Source organism: Sorex fumeus, unplaced genomic scaffold (genome assembly GCF_029834395.1).
Source record: "Sorex fumeus unplaced genomic scaffold, SorFum_2.1 ptg000030l, whole genome shotgun sequence".
Classification (NCBI taxonomy): domain Eukaryota; kingdom Metazoa; phylum Chordata; class Mammalia; order Eulipotyphla; family Soricidae; genus Sorex; species Sorex fumeus.
Window position 1 is genome coordinate 15,392,138 of NW_026606087.1, and position 13,234 is coordinate 15,405,371.

The 13,234-nt window shown below is 38.1% G+C and overlaps 1 pseudogene; it reads left to right on the plus strand.

The window, feature by feature from the left end:
* The first annotated feature begins 2,836 nt into the window (after positions 1–2,836).
* LOC130025481 (olfactory receptor 51F2-like) lies at positions 2,837–3,775 on the plus strand (annotated as a pseudogene).
* Positions 3,776–13,234: the final 9,459 nt, after the last annotated feature.

The following is a 13,234-nucleotide window of genomic DNA, read 5'->3' on the forward strand; positions in this document are numbered from 1 at the left end:
TAATGACGAATGATTCCTAAAGGAACAATGGAAAATCCTAAGACATATTTGAGCAATACTTTTTTTGTTTTTTTGTACTTTTTTCTTTTTTTAGTTATATTTTTGTAAAGTTGTTCACAATAACTTATTATAATCAATATTTCAACAACTAATCCCACCACCATTATCTCAAATTTTCCCACCATCACCTAAGCGTGACCCAAAGGCAGATGCTAAATAATTTATTTTGTATTGCTTGTTATTAATAACCCACTAAAAGGGATCAAAAAGATTTCCTTAGAGAAAAGTATGTGAAAATTATTGTATTTCACGTTGGAGTCATTAAGCCCCTGTAGAAGAGACGAGCAACAGTTTTATCTTTATAATAAAATATCCACTATAGCCCAATTTAAATCATAATGTCCATTATTATGGTCAAGAAATTACTATTAGATTAAAATTATGTTTCAGTAATTTTATATAAATTATAGAAAATTAATTTTATATACAATATAAATATATATTTATACTCTATGTAATATAATTTATATGTCATACATAACATATATAATATTTAATGTCACAGTCATGGTCCTCCCGTTGTTCATCGATTTGCTTGAGTGGCCCTAGTAACGTCTCCATCGTGAGACTTGTTACTGTGTTTGGCATATCGAATACATCATGGGTAGTTTGCCAGGTTTTGCCGTGCCGGCGAGATACTCTCAGTAGCTTGCCGGGCTCTCCGAGAGGGGCGGAGGAATCGAACTCAGGTCAGCCATGTTGGCTGCGTGTAAGGCAAACGCCCTACCCACTGTGCTATCGCTCCAACCCAATATTTAATGTATAAAATCCCAAAATAGTTTCAACTCTGAATGATGGAAAACTCAATTAATTCACTTGTTAGCTGAAAAATTCCAGCACAGCTACCCATTTTATTAATAAGCAAAAAATATTTATTTCTAGAGTTGGAGAATTACTACAGGGCAGATCCTGTTCAATCTTGGGCACCATAAATGGTCCCCTGAGCACCAAGCCATGATTAAGTCCTGAGCACCACCAGATGTGGTCTAAAAATTACCACCCAAAAAGAGAAAATATTTTATTATTTTTGGAACAAAACAGAATGATTATGGTTTCTTTATGTAGTTATTGTTACCACATTTTCTAAATAAGCAATTTTGGGGTTTACATAGTACTTTTCAAAAGAAAAAATTACTCATAATGTAAATCTATCTTCTTTAAGCAAACAGTGTTTTACCCTTCTTGCACTCAAGGCTACTACTATCCCCTTGAATGATTCCTGACCCACCCACCATCTCGTAAAGGTGTTGCAAATTTTAGGAAGCACTGTCCTAGAATCTTATTTTCTCTGTTCCAGAATCCTTTATTTTGTATTTTAAAACTTTAGCTATTTTAGGGCTGGACCTATAGCACAGGGGGGTAGGACATTTGCCTTGCATGCTGACAACCCAGTTTCTAGTCCTGCTTCCCTCTCAGAGAGCCCGGCAAGCTACCAAAAGTATAGCACCCACACAGCAGAGACTGGCAAGCTCCCCGTGGTGTATTCGATATGCCAAAAATAGTAACAAGTCTAACAATGGAGACGTTACTGGTGCCCACTTGAGCAAATCAATGAACAATGGGAGGACAGTGCTACAGTGCAGTGCCAGCTATTTTAAAAATTTAAACTTCACTCTTTGCACCTATTGTAAAAATAACTCATTGTTATGTTCAAGGTGCAAGTGAAATAATAAATTTAATTTAAATGATGATAAAAGGCGTATTGAATATCTATTAAAATATCAATTTCACTGTCCTCCTGTTGTTCCTCGATTTGCTCGAGCGGGCCCAGTAACGTCTCCATTGGAGACTTTGTTGTTACTGTGTTTGGCATATCAAATACATCACGGGTAGCTTGCCAGGCTCTGCCGTGCGGACGAGATACTCTCGGTAGCTTGCCAGGCTCTCCCAGAGGGGCAGAGGACTCAAACTCGGGTCGGCCATGTTGGCTGCATGCAAGGCAAACGCCCTACCGCTGTGCTATCGCTCCAGCTATTAAAATAATTAATTCCTAATGAGAATTGGCTAAAAATACTCCTTTATTCTCATGATAGATATTAACAAGTCCATATGTAAAATATGTATAATCCCATTGAAGGATAAGACAGTTGATGAGTGCTAGTAAATTTAAATGAAACTGAACTTAATTATAATGCTTCAGTGATAAATTCAAGACATAATATTCAAGGAAAGAAGCAATTAGCAAAGAGCATGTATAATTCTGTTTATATCAAGAACAAAAACTTAGAAAAAATAATTATAACGATGTAAGCAGAATAATGGTTTCCTAGAAGAAGATACTTAGGAAAATAAGGCATGAATAAGCTTCCTGGGAGTGGGGAACAGAGAGATAGAACAGGATTAAGGTGCTTGCCTTGCATGGCCATTTCCATTTGATCTCTAGTACTACATGGTCCCTGAGCATTCCAGGTTCAACCTCGAAGGTACCCAAGTACTACCAGAATGACAACTGCATCCTCATTGTCTGTCAGTTTCTACCATGAAGCCCACAGCTTGGTTGACCAAGAATCACCACTAGGAGTAACATTCTTCTTCTGGTAATTTGGGCAGCACTTGAGAGTCCACCCCACAAAAGAAGTCTTCTGGGTTACTGATTATGTTCTACCAGTTGGTGTTGAAAAAGAGTGTATATACAAGCAAAACTTCATGGATCTGTATGCTAAAAGTTTGCATACTTTACTGAATGTATCTTAAATGTCTTCTAAGAATTATTTTTCAATTATAACTTTAGAAAATCAAGATTTCTGTCAAAGGAACTTCACCCCTGTGGATTATAATGCAAGTCTATAACTCCACATCCCCTGTGTTCCTTTTAACTGGACTTCCAGGACTTGAATGGGACCACACCTGGATCTCCATCCCCTTCTGCTTCCTCTATTTAACAGCGCTTTCTGGAAATACCTTTATCCTGTTTGTAGTCTTCACCGAACCAAGCCTCCATGAACCCATGTACTATTTCCTATGCATGTTGTCTACCACTGACATTGGTTTAAGCATCTCTACACTGATCACAGTCCTGGGAATATTCTGGTTCAATGCCCGGGAGATCGGCTTCAATGCTTGCTTGTCACAGATGTTTTTCATTCATCTCTTTACCGTTATGGAATCTTCAGTGCTCCTGGCTATGGCCTTCGATCGCTTTGTGGCTCTTTCTAATCCTCTGAGATATGCTAGCATTTTAACTCATGCAAGAATTGTACAGATTGGTTTAGCAATTGTTATCAAGGCAACTTCCATTCTAGTACAACGGGTCGTGCTTCTTAAACGTCTGTCATATTGCAATAACCAAGTGCTCCATCACTCCTACTGCTTCCACCCTGATGTGATGAAGCTCTCCTGTTCAGACGCAAGGATCAATAGTATTTTGGACTAGTTACAATTATCTCCACTGCTGGATTAGACTCTGTCTTTATTCTTATTTCCTATGTCTTGATCATTCACTCAGTTCTCAATATTGCATCTCCAGCAGAAAGGAAAAAGGCTTTCAGCACATGCATTTCTCATATCACTGCTGTGGCCATTTTCTATATTCCTTTGATAAGCCTCTCCTTTGTTCAGATTTGGAAAACATGCGCCAGCCTATGTGCCTACACTCATTGCTAATTTGTACATGCTCATTCCTCCTGTGATGAATCCCATCATCTACAGTGTGAAAACAAAGCAGTTTCAAAAAGCTATGATCAAGCTTGTGTGTTCCAGGAGAACTTATAGTTGACAATTATTAAACCTTTCAATACCTACTTCAACAGATAGTGAAGACCTAGCACAAATAGTAATTCCTATCACGAATTGGAATCATACATTCATGCGGTTTTGCTGAGTTCAGATATAAATAATCCAATTCTTTTCCCAAAGTAGTTCATATGACCTAGGGCAATATTTTCAAGCAACTGTTGACTAAGCTACTTCTGCCAAAGACACTCCGTATTTCTCATTGAGTTGATTTACCAACAAAAAAAAACACTGTAGCACTGTAGCACTATCCTCCATTCATCAATTTGCTGAGCGGGCCCAGTAATGTCTCCAGTGTGAGACATGTTGTTACTGTGTTTGACATATCGAATATGTCACGGGTAGCTTGCCAGGCTTTGTTGTGCGAGCGAGATACTCTCGGTAGCTTGCCGGGCCCTCCAAACGGGATAGAGTAATCGAACCCAGGTTGGCCGAGCCGGCCGCATGCCAGGCAAATGCCCTTACCTCTGTGCTACTCCAGCTCACATAAAATCAAATCCATAAATATTTCTTCCATGTTTATTCATTACCAGTGAAATAAAGCAGCAACCCCTGTCTATGAAAAATTTCTCTACAAATTTGGTTTAACTTTTCTTTACAGTTTCTTTCTCTTCTATATATTTCACATACCTTGTAGTTCAAGAAAATCAGTCTACTAAGTCTTCATGTGTATACATTTTCCTGACAATTGATTTCATTGTTGACTACATCAATCTTGGCTCCCATATATGTGTCAACTTTAAGTATGCTTTTTATTAAAATTTTCAATATTACTCCAATTAATACTTGTTCTCTGGTTCTTTGTATCTTCTTTGCCATTGTTTTTGTGATATATATATAATGCTCCTTTTGTTTAATTTTTTTATATCACCATGAGATATAGTTACAAGCTTTCATGTTTGAGTTACAATCACACAATGATCAAACACCCATCCCTCCACCAGTGCACAGTCCCCACCACCATTATCCCCAGTATACACACACTTTCCCACCCCTGCTTGCCTGCATGGAAGACAATATTTGCCATACCCTCTCTCGACTTTTGTGCATTATGGTGTGCAATGCAGATACTGGGAAGTCATCATTCTTGCTCCTTTATCTACTTTCAGCACACATCTCTCATCCTGATTGATTCCTCCAACCATCATTTTCTTAGTGATCCCTTCTCTATTCCAGCTGCTTTCTCCTCCCCCACCCCCACCCCCCTGCGCTCATGAGTAAGGCTTTCAGCTATGGAGCAATCTTCCTGGCCCTTGTATCTACTGTCCTTGGGTGTCATTCTTATATATAACATTCCTTTTAGAAGTTTATATATTTCATTTAAAAATTCTTTGGATTGCTTTGCGGTTTCTAGGAACAGTTACCAATATAGTTCATGTATTGGACACATAATTATATTGAATTGAACTGAACGTAATAAATTACCAAGTAATTATCTATACCAATGCAGTGATGTCATTTAATCCAGTCTTTAAAAGTCTAATATAAAAATATTTCTTTTATATCTGTAGTTGATTTTTCTGCTGAGTAATCATTGTTCTGGCTTTCTAAACCATGTAGGGCAAGAGCAATTTTAAAACCTGGTACTGAAATCTTAGGAAATAATCCCAATTTTCATAAAATCCAATTTGAGTAGGAATAATTTGAGTCTTCATTTTCTTTTCATGAATGCAGATTTTCTCAAACCAGGGATTAACAGCATTTGTTTGGGGGTCACACGTGGCTGTTCTCAGGGCTTGCTCTTGACTATGTACTCAGAGATTACATTTGATTGGCTCAGGGAACTATATGAGGTATCAGGGATCAAACTCAGTTGGATGCATGCGAGGCAAAGTGCCCTACCCATTTTACTATATCTCCAGACCATACTAGAGGAATTTTTAATAGGAGCCCTATCCTCTGTACTATCACTCCTGCCACAATCCTTCATTTTCTATGAATTTTATATGTATACTTAAAGAGAAAATAAAATTATCATACATTTCATCATTTGTATTTCTGACAATTATAAAAGTCCCCATGCCTTTTGTTTTGAGAACTGTGTATAACCAACAAGAGAAATTGTTGGCAACTCAGAATTCCTACAAAAATCTCACTCTTCCTTCTTATATCTTTCTAACATCTTTTTAGATATTACCACACTGTGCTTACAAACTCTATTGGCTACTTTCTGTCAACATCTATTATATGTATTTAGTGAGCTAGTTCTGGACTGCTGCTCTGAATCAACGTAGAAATCTTGTTGAATGTTATCATGAAGATTTACTTCACCATACTCAACTCACAGTCAATATATTCACTTAATACTCTACACAATTATTCATTAGCTCATTCAATGTCCTAGATTTTAGCAGCACTATTCCTACCACAACCCACCTGACACACTCCCTTCTTTGATTATGAAAACTTTTCCATAAGAGGTATCATTACGTCAAAGCTCTGTAGCGAAGGAAATGGGACAAATAAACCCTCATTTACTGCTGGTGGAAATATCTACTGATCCAGTCTTTTTGAAAAACAATATAGACATTTCTCAAAACACTAGGAATTGGACTTTTAAATGACCAGAAGCTCCACTTCTTGGCATCTACTCCCAGTGGTCAAAAAACACAATTTAGAAAAGACATTTGCACTCCTATGTTTATTTCAGCACTATTAGCAATCATCAAAATCTACAAAATACCATGCAAGAACAGATAACAAAGACACAGTACATAGGCACAATGGAATACTATTCAGTTATTAAATACGTTTGTTAAAATATTTATTTATACACATAACCTTTTCAAGAAAGTTTAAAATAAACATTAGATAATTTATATTACAAATAATTAAAGGTAAAGGTAAAGACCCTCCCGTTGATCATCGATTTGCTCGAGTGGGCCCAGTAACGTCTCCATTGGAGATTTTGTTGTTACTGTGTTTGGTATATCGAATACATCACAGGTGGCTTGCCAGGCTCTGCCGTGTGGGCGAGATACTCTCAGTAGCTTGCCGGGCTCTCTGAGAGGGGCCGAGGAATCGAACTCAGGTCAGCCATGTTGGTTGCATGCAAGGCAAACGCCCTACCGCTGTGCTATACTTGTTCTTTTATGTAACTATAGCATAAAATCAAAATTACCTAAAGTGGGTAAGGTCAATGGCACATAAATTATAGAATTCAGTTAAAATTGAAATAATGTGGTATATCACACTAGTCAATAAAATAAGTCAAATATATGTCTACCGATCAAATTTTAATTGACATTCAAACTTTCATAAAAGTATATTCTATAAAGTACTAAGAATTTTAATAAAGTCAGACAATTGATGGTCATCTAATTGAAAATACAGATTAATGTTACATGTCACTGTCATTGTCCTCCCGTTGTTCATTGATTTGCTAGAGTGCGCCCAGTAACGTCTCCATTGGAGACTTTGTTGTTCCTGTGTTTGGCATATCGAATACGTCATGGGTAGCTTGCCAGGCTCTGCCGTGCGGGTGAGATACTCTCGGTAGCTTGCCGGGCTCTCCGAGAGGGGCGGAGGAATTGAACTCAGGTCAGCCATGTTGGCTGAGTGCAAGGCAAACGTCCTACCACTGTGCTAATGTTACATGTGTACAACAGAATATTATTCAGTGCTAAAATAACCCTATCAAAGGCCAGAGAGATAACTCAGGTGTTAAAGCAAGTGCCTTGCCAAGGATTCAACTCTGATTCATGGCCACACTTAGACAGCTGAACACTCTCAGGTTCTGGTGGTCCTTAGCACTGCTGGTCCCCAATAATACTAACTAGCCCTAACTTCACTGTCTTGCTGGACCCTAGTATTGAATAACCATACCCAGTTGGTCAAGTATTAAGAGGAGTGTCTCAGTTCCCTGAACTGCTTGAGAGACTCGCTAAAAATGTAAAAATAAATAAAATGATCCATCAAGTAACAAAAAAGACATTGAGAAACCCTTAATGGATATTACTGAATGAAGGATTCCAATTGAAAACACCACACATTACATGATCAAAACTACATGACAATCTAGGCAATTATAGAGACAGTCTATGTTAATAGTTTTCTGGAGGTTGGAGGAAGATAAAGATGAACAGGAATTTTTAGGGCTGTAAAAGTATCCTACATAATTCTATGGTGATAGACCCACGACATTGTACATTTATCAAAATTTATAGAATGCATAATGCCAAAAGTGAATTCAAATTAAACTACAGGCTGTGGGATGATAATGGTGTGTCAGTGTTGACTATTTGTTTCTAAAATATGGAACACATTGATGGGGAATGTGTATGGTGAAGAAGAAAATTCTGGGAGGAGGGATATAGAGGGACTGTGCAATTATACTGAAAATCCAAAATTTTCATAAAGGGAAAGTCTGTGTTAAAAATGTATGTTACTCGGAGGAATAGTAGAGTGGGTAAGATGTTTATCTTGCATGTGCCAAACGAGGTGTCAATTCTTGACATCCATATGGTCCTCCAAGCGTCAGCAGGAGAATTTCCTGAGTATAGAGCCAGGAGTAACGTTTGAACATTGCTGGGTGTGACCCCAAAACCAAAACTAATGTAGATTCCTATATCCCACTCCTAAATATTCTATACTACTTAATCTAAGCTGAAACCTTAATATGTTTTTATATTCTCTACTTCGAATATGCTTAAAATAAAATATTTTGGTATATACGTTTTTTTAACTGCCGGATTTCTTCTCATTCCCCTGACCCTGAAAGAGCCCCTGATACACCTTTGGGCTACACTAGCACACGACAGGAACAAATGAAGTCATTACTGGTGCCCGCTAAAGCAAGTTGATGATCAACGGGATGACAAGTGAGAAGTGACAAGTGATACACAATGTTAAGGCAGTTTGAGAAACAACTGAGCTATAGCAAGATTCAACTTTCTGATAAACCTTTTATTTCCTTATTATATTCAATTTACCATTTATTTGTTTGTTTTAACCTCTGGGTAAAGGGCAGGGACCATCCTTATGTCTTTCTCTCTGTAGAATCACTAGGACCAAATCCCAGATTGTGTAAGATTATTTAATAATCACGCTTCTCAAAGCATGTGTGAAAATTCATACACTTTTTGTTTTGTCAATATTTATATTTTTAGGATGTAATTTTAATGTGAATGATAGTAAGAAAAAGGAAGTTATCCAGCAACTGAAATTACTAAATCATATGGTAGAGCAAGTAGTTTGAGAAAGAAACTAACTCTGAAGGAAAATCAAAATTAGCAAATATAGTTGACTAAAAACCTCCCCTAAGGATAGTTTTTTCCCATTTTTCATGTCTTTTATTTATTTTTTAATTTTTAATTCTATAAAGTAGTTCACAATATTTGATTACATTTAATATTCAAACACCAATCCCACCACCATTACACTTTCTCACCACCATATTTTGGATGTTTCTGTCCTGAACCTTAATCCCTGGCCCAAAGCATAACCAAAATAATGTATTTTTGTATTGCTTGTTATGAAAAACCACTGAAAATGCTACAAAAAGTATCCTTATCTGTAAAGAAAAAGTATTTCCCTCTAAGATTGGTTGCCTCCTGCTTTGAATCCCATCAAATGTGGTGTGGTACACTTGGAGTATGGGTAGTGTGTGGTATGAAGTGTTGCGGGTCTTGGGTGGAATAGATTCACTCATGGGTGAGGCTTGGCCCGAGCGTGTGGAGAGCATCCATGAGCATGGCGACTACTGAGTTCTGGAGGTTTTCTGCTCCCGAGATTGGGTGCCTTAAGGCAGGAAGCAGTTTTACCAGCCGCCCTCTGGGGTGCCCCAAGTGAAACAGCCTGGCACAGGGTCCAGCAGCATGGTTATAGCGAGCCACATGTTATTCTCCCTTCTGGGAGAGAAGAACATGTGATCTGGATGATGGCCGATGATGAGATTATCTGGTGTCAGCCAAAGGTGGCTGGCTTAAAGGCATGACTGCTGAGTTGCCAGAGACAGGTGGATACCGGCAGACGATCTCTGTTCCTGGTCCCATTGAATGCATAGTTCTCAGTCACAATAGTTTTTTTTCCTAATGAGTAAAATAATCTTTAGAGGAGCACAAATATAATAAATATAATATAATAATATAATATTATATTGTCACTGTCATTGTCACTGTCCTCCCATTGTTCATCGATTTGCTCTAGCGGGCCCAGTAACATTGTGAGATTTGTTACTGTGTTTGGCATATTGAATACATCACGGGTAGCTTGCCAGGCCTTGCCATGTGGGCAAGATACTGTCAGTAGCTTGCTGGGCTCTCCGAGAGGGGCAGAGGAATCGAACTCAGGCCGGCCCTGTTGGCTGCATGCAAGGCAAACGCCCTACCCACTGTGCTATCGCTCCAGCCCAATATTATATTAGTATATATTATATTATACATAAATATAATCTACTATGAGGTAAATGGGACCTCGGAGACCTCTTATTCCTTCTCTTCACTTGATGTAAGTGCAAGGTCAACATATAGACACTAGATATACATTTATGTTAGAAAGTTTTTTGGACTCCCTTTGAAACGAGATATTTTGCTTCATGGAAAAAACTACTCACAAGAAGTTACAGCTTCTATATAAAAACAAGATACTCTGAATAGGCTAAAAACATAATTTGCACTATCCATGTTGTATTCTGCCATTAAAAAATGTAGATTTCCTTAAATAGAATATAGAAATTGGTATATATAAGCTCATCATCCCCAAGCTCAGTATTGCACCCAAAATAGCGATCTCTTGGTACTTGTAATAAGGTACTTACCTTGCATGTAGCTATTCTCAAATGGTCCTCTGAGAACTTCTAGGAGTGATCTCTGAGCACAGAGCCAAAAGTGAACCCTGAGTATCATTGGATCACACTGTCACACCGTCCTCCCATTGTTCATCGATTTGCTCAAGCGGGCCCAGTAACGTCTCTATTATGAAACTTGTTGTTACTGTGTTTGGCATATCGAATACATCACAGGGAGCTTGCCAGGCTTTGCCTTGCGGGCAAGATACTCTCGATAGCTTGACGGGCTCTCTGAGAGGGGAGGAGAAATTGAACTTGGGTCTGGCGGGTTGGCCACGTGCAAGGCAAATGCCCTACCTGCTGTGCTATTGCTCCAGCCCAAGTATCATTTGGTAGAGCCCAAAAAGTAAAAAAAAAGTGATCTATTATTGATAAAGTTAGAGATTTTAGCTATTGTCTAATAGTAGGAGAATATTGTTCTGATCATAATAGTAGATGGTTCAATTACTAAAAGTATTAATGCATATAAGAGTTACTGATAACAAGATATGTTTGAAGTTAGTTAGCATACCTAAATGTGTCATCAATAGTTATAAAATGAGCAAAGCTAGTAAAAGTAGCACAAAGATATGATTTTAGCATGTCTTATTATATAACATTCACTGTTTATTTACCAGTAATCATAATTTGGCAGATAAGGGAATAAAATGCTCCCTGATTTACAAGATCATGACTTAAAATTTTGTTTTTATTTTCTAATAGTGTGAAGGTTATGCATATTCAGTAGAAGTCACTGTATGATCATTTTTTGTTGATACTGAGCAGCTAGCCTCAACTTCCAGTTATCTTAATTGACTGACAATTGTTTCAATTTTGTTGAATTCACTCTATAACTTCATGGAAAGCAAAAGAAGATCTGTCACCATTTTCTTTTTTTAACTCCCCCTAATATTAGTGGGCTGGAGCAATAGCACAGCAGATAGAGCATTTGCCTTGTACGCAGTAGATCCAGGTTCGATTCCTCCACCCCTTTCAGAGAACCCGGCAAGCTACCAAGAGTATCTCGCCCACACAGCAAAGCCTGGCAAACTACCCATGAAGTATTCGATATGCCAAACACAGTAACAACAAGTCTCACAATGGAGATGTTACTGGTGCCCGCTCGAGCAAATCGATGAACAATGGGAGGACAGTGCTACAGTGCTAATATTAGCAAGGGAATTCATTTAAAACAGAACAACAAAAATAAAGAAATGAAAAAGCAGTCTATCAAATGGCAAGGGTTTGAAACTTTAATGCATATTTATTAATAACTATTTAGAGTCAAGGAATTTAGACATATAGGAATCTTGAAGAGGAAAATATTCAGATGAATAACAAACGTTTTAGGACTCTATGAATGTAACAAAGCGTATTATTTTTCTGTTATCTGATAAATTTTACCACCAGGAAGAAACTTTTGAGATGCTTTTAAGCATTGAATTTATTTATTTATTTATTTAATTTTTGTTTTTTACTGTGTCTGGCATATCAAATACTCTCGGTAGCTTGCCGGGCTCTCCGAGAGGGGCGGAGGAATCGAACTCGGGTTGGCCATGTTGGCCACTTGTAAGGCGAACGCCCTACACCTGGCAATGCACAGGGGTTACTCCTGGCTCTGCACTCAGGAGTTACTCCTGGCGGTGCTCAGGGGACCGTATGGGATGCTGGGAATCGAACCCAGGTCGGCCGCGTGCAAGGCAAAAGCCCTACCTGCTTTGCTATCACTCCAGCCCCGAGCATTGAATATTTTTTAAAAAATAATTATTTATATAAATGGAATCCAAAAAAGTAAATGAAGGAAAAAAATTATGAGATTGAGTCTCACAATCATGAAGACTGAGAAGACCCAGGATTTACAAGCTGAAGATACAAAAGAAACTAGCCCAAATGTAAGCTTCTAAGAATAGCCAATAGTATAAATTCCGCTTCACAGGCATGGGTCTGAGAAGACCAAAGTCCTCACATTTCAGACACAATGAGAAGGAGAAAAATTTCTTTTCTCATCCTCTATTTAGGGTCTTAGTAAATTGAATGAGGTGCACCCACATTGGGAAGGGCAATCTGCTCTCCTTAGCCTACAAATTCAAATGATAATCTCTTCCAGAAGTCCCCTATAAACACTGAGAAATTATGCTTTATCACATAGGTAGAAATTCCATAGAACAGAGTTCTTCTCTCTCTCTTTTTCTCTCTCTTTCTTTCTCTCTCCCCCTTACATTTTTCTAAATAAGTTTAAATTAAAAAACTTATTTCAATAAAAAAAACATATCTTGTTTCACCAAAAAAAATAAGGAATTATTTCCTATCAATATCTAAAACTTCTACTTTTATATATACTGACAAACTTCCAATCAAGTAAAAGAAAGAAAATAATGATGATTACAGTAATTAGTGGGCTGGAGCGATAGCACAGCAAGTAGGGCATTTGCCTTTCATGCGACCGACCGACCGACCTGCCAGATCCAAGATCAGTTCCTCAGCCCCTCTCAGAGAGCCCCGCAAGCTACTGAGAGTATCTCGCCCACATGTTAAAGCCTGGCAAGCTACCCCTGACGTATTCGATATGCCAAAAACAGTAACAATTGTCACAATGGAGACATTACTGGGCCCGATCGAGCAAATCAATGAACAATGGGAGGACAGTGACAGTGACAATGATGGTCACGGTCCTCC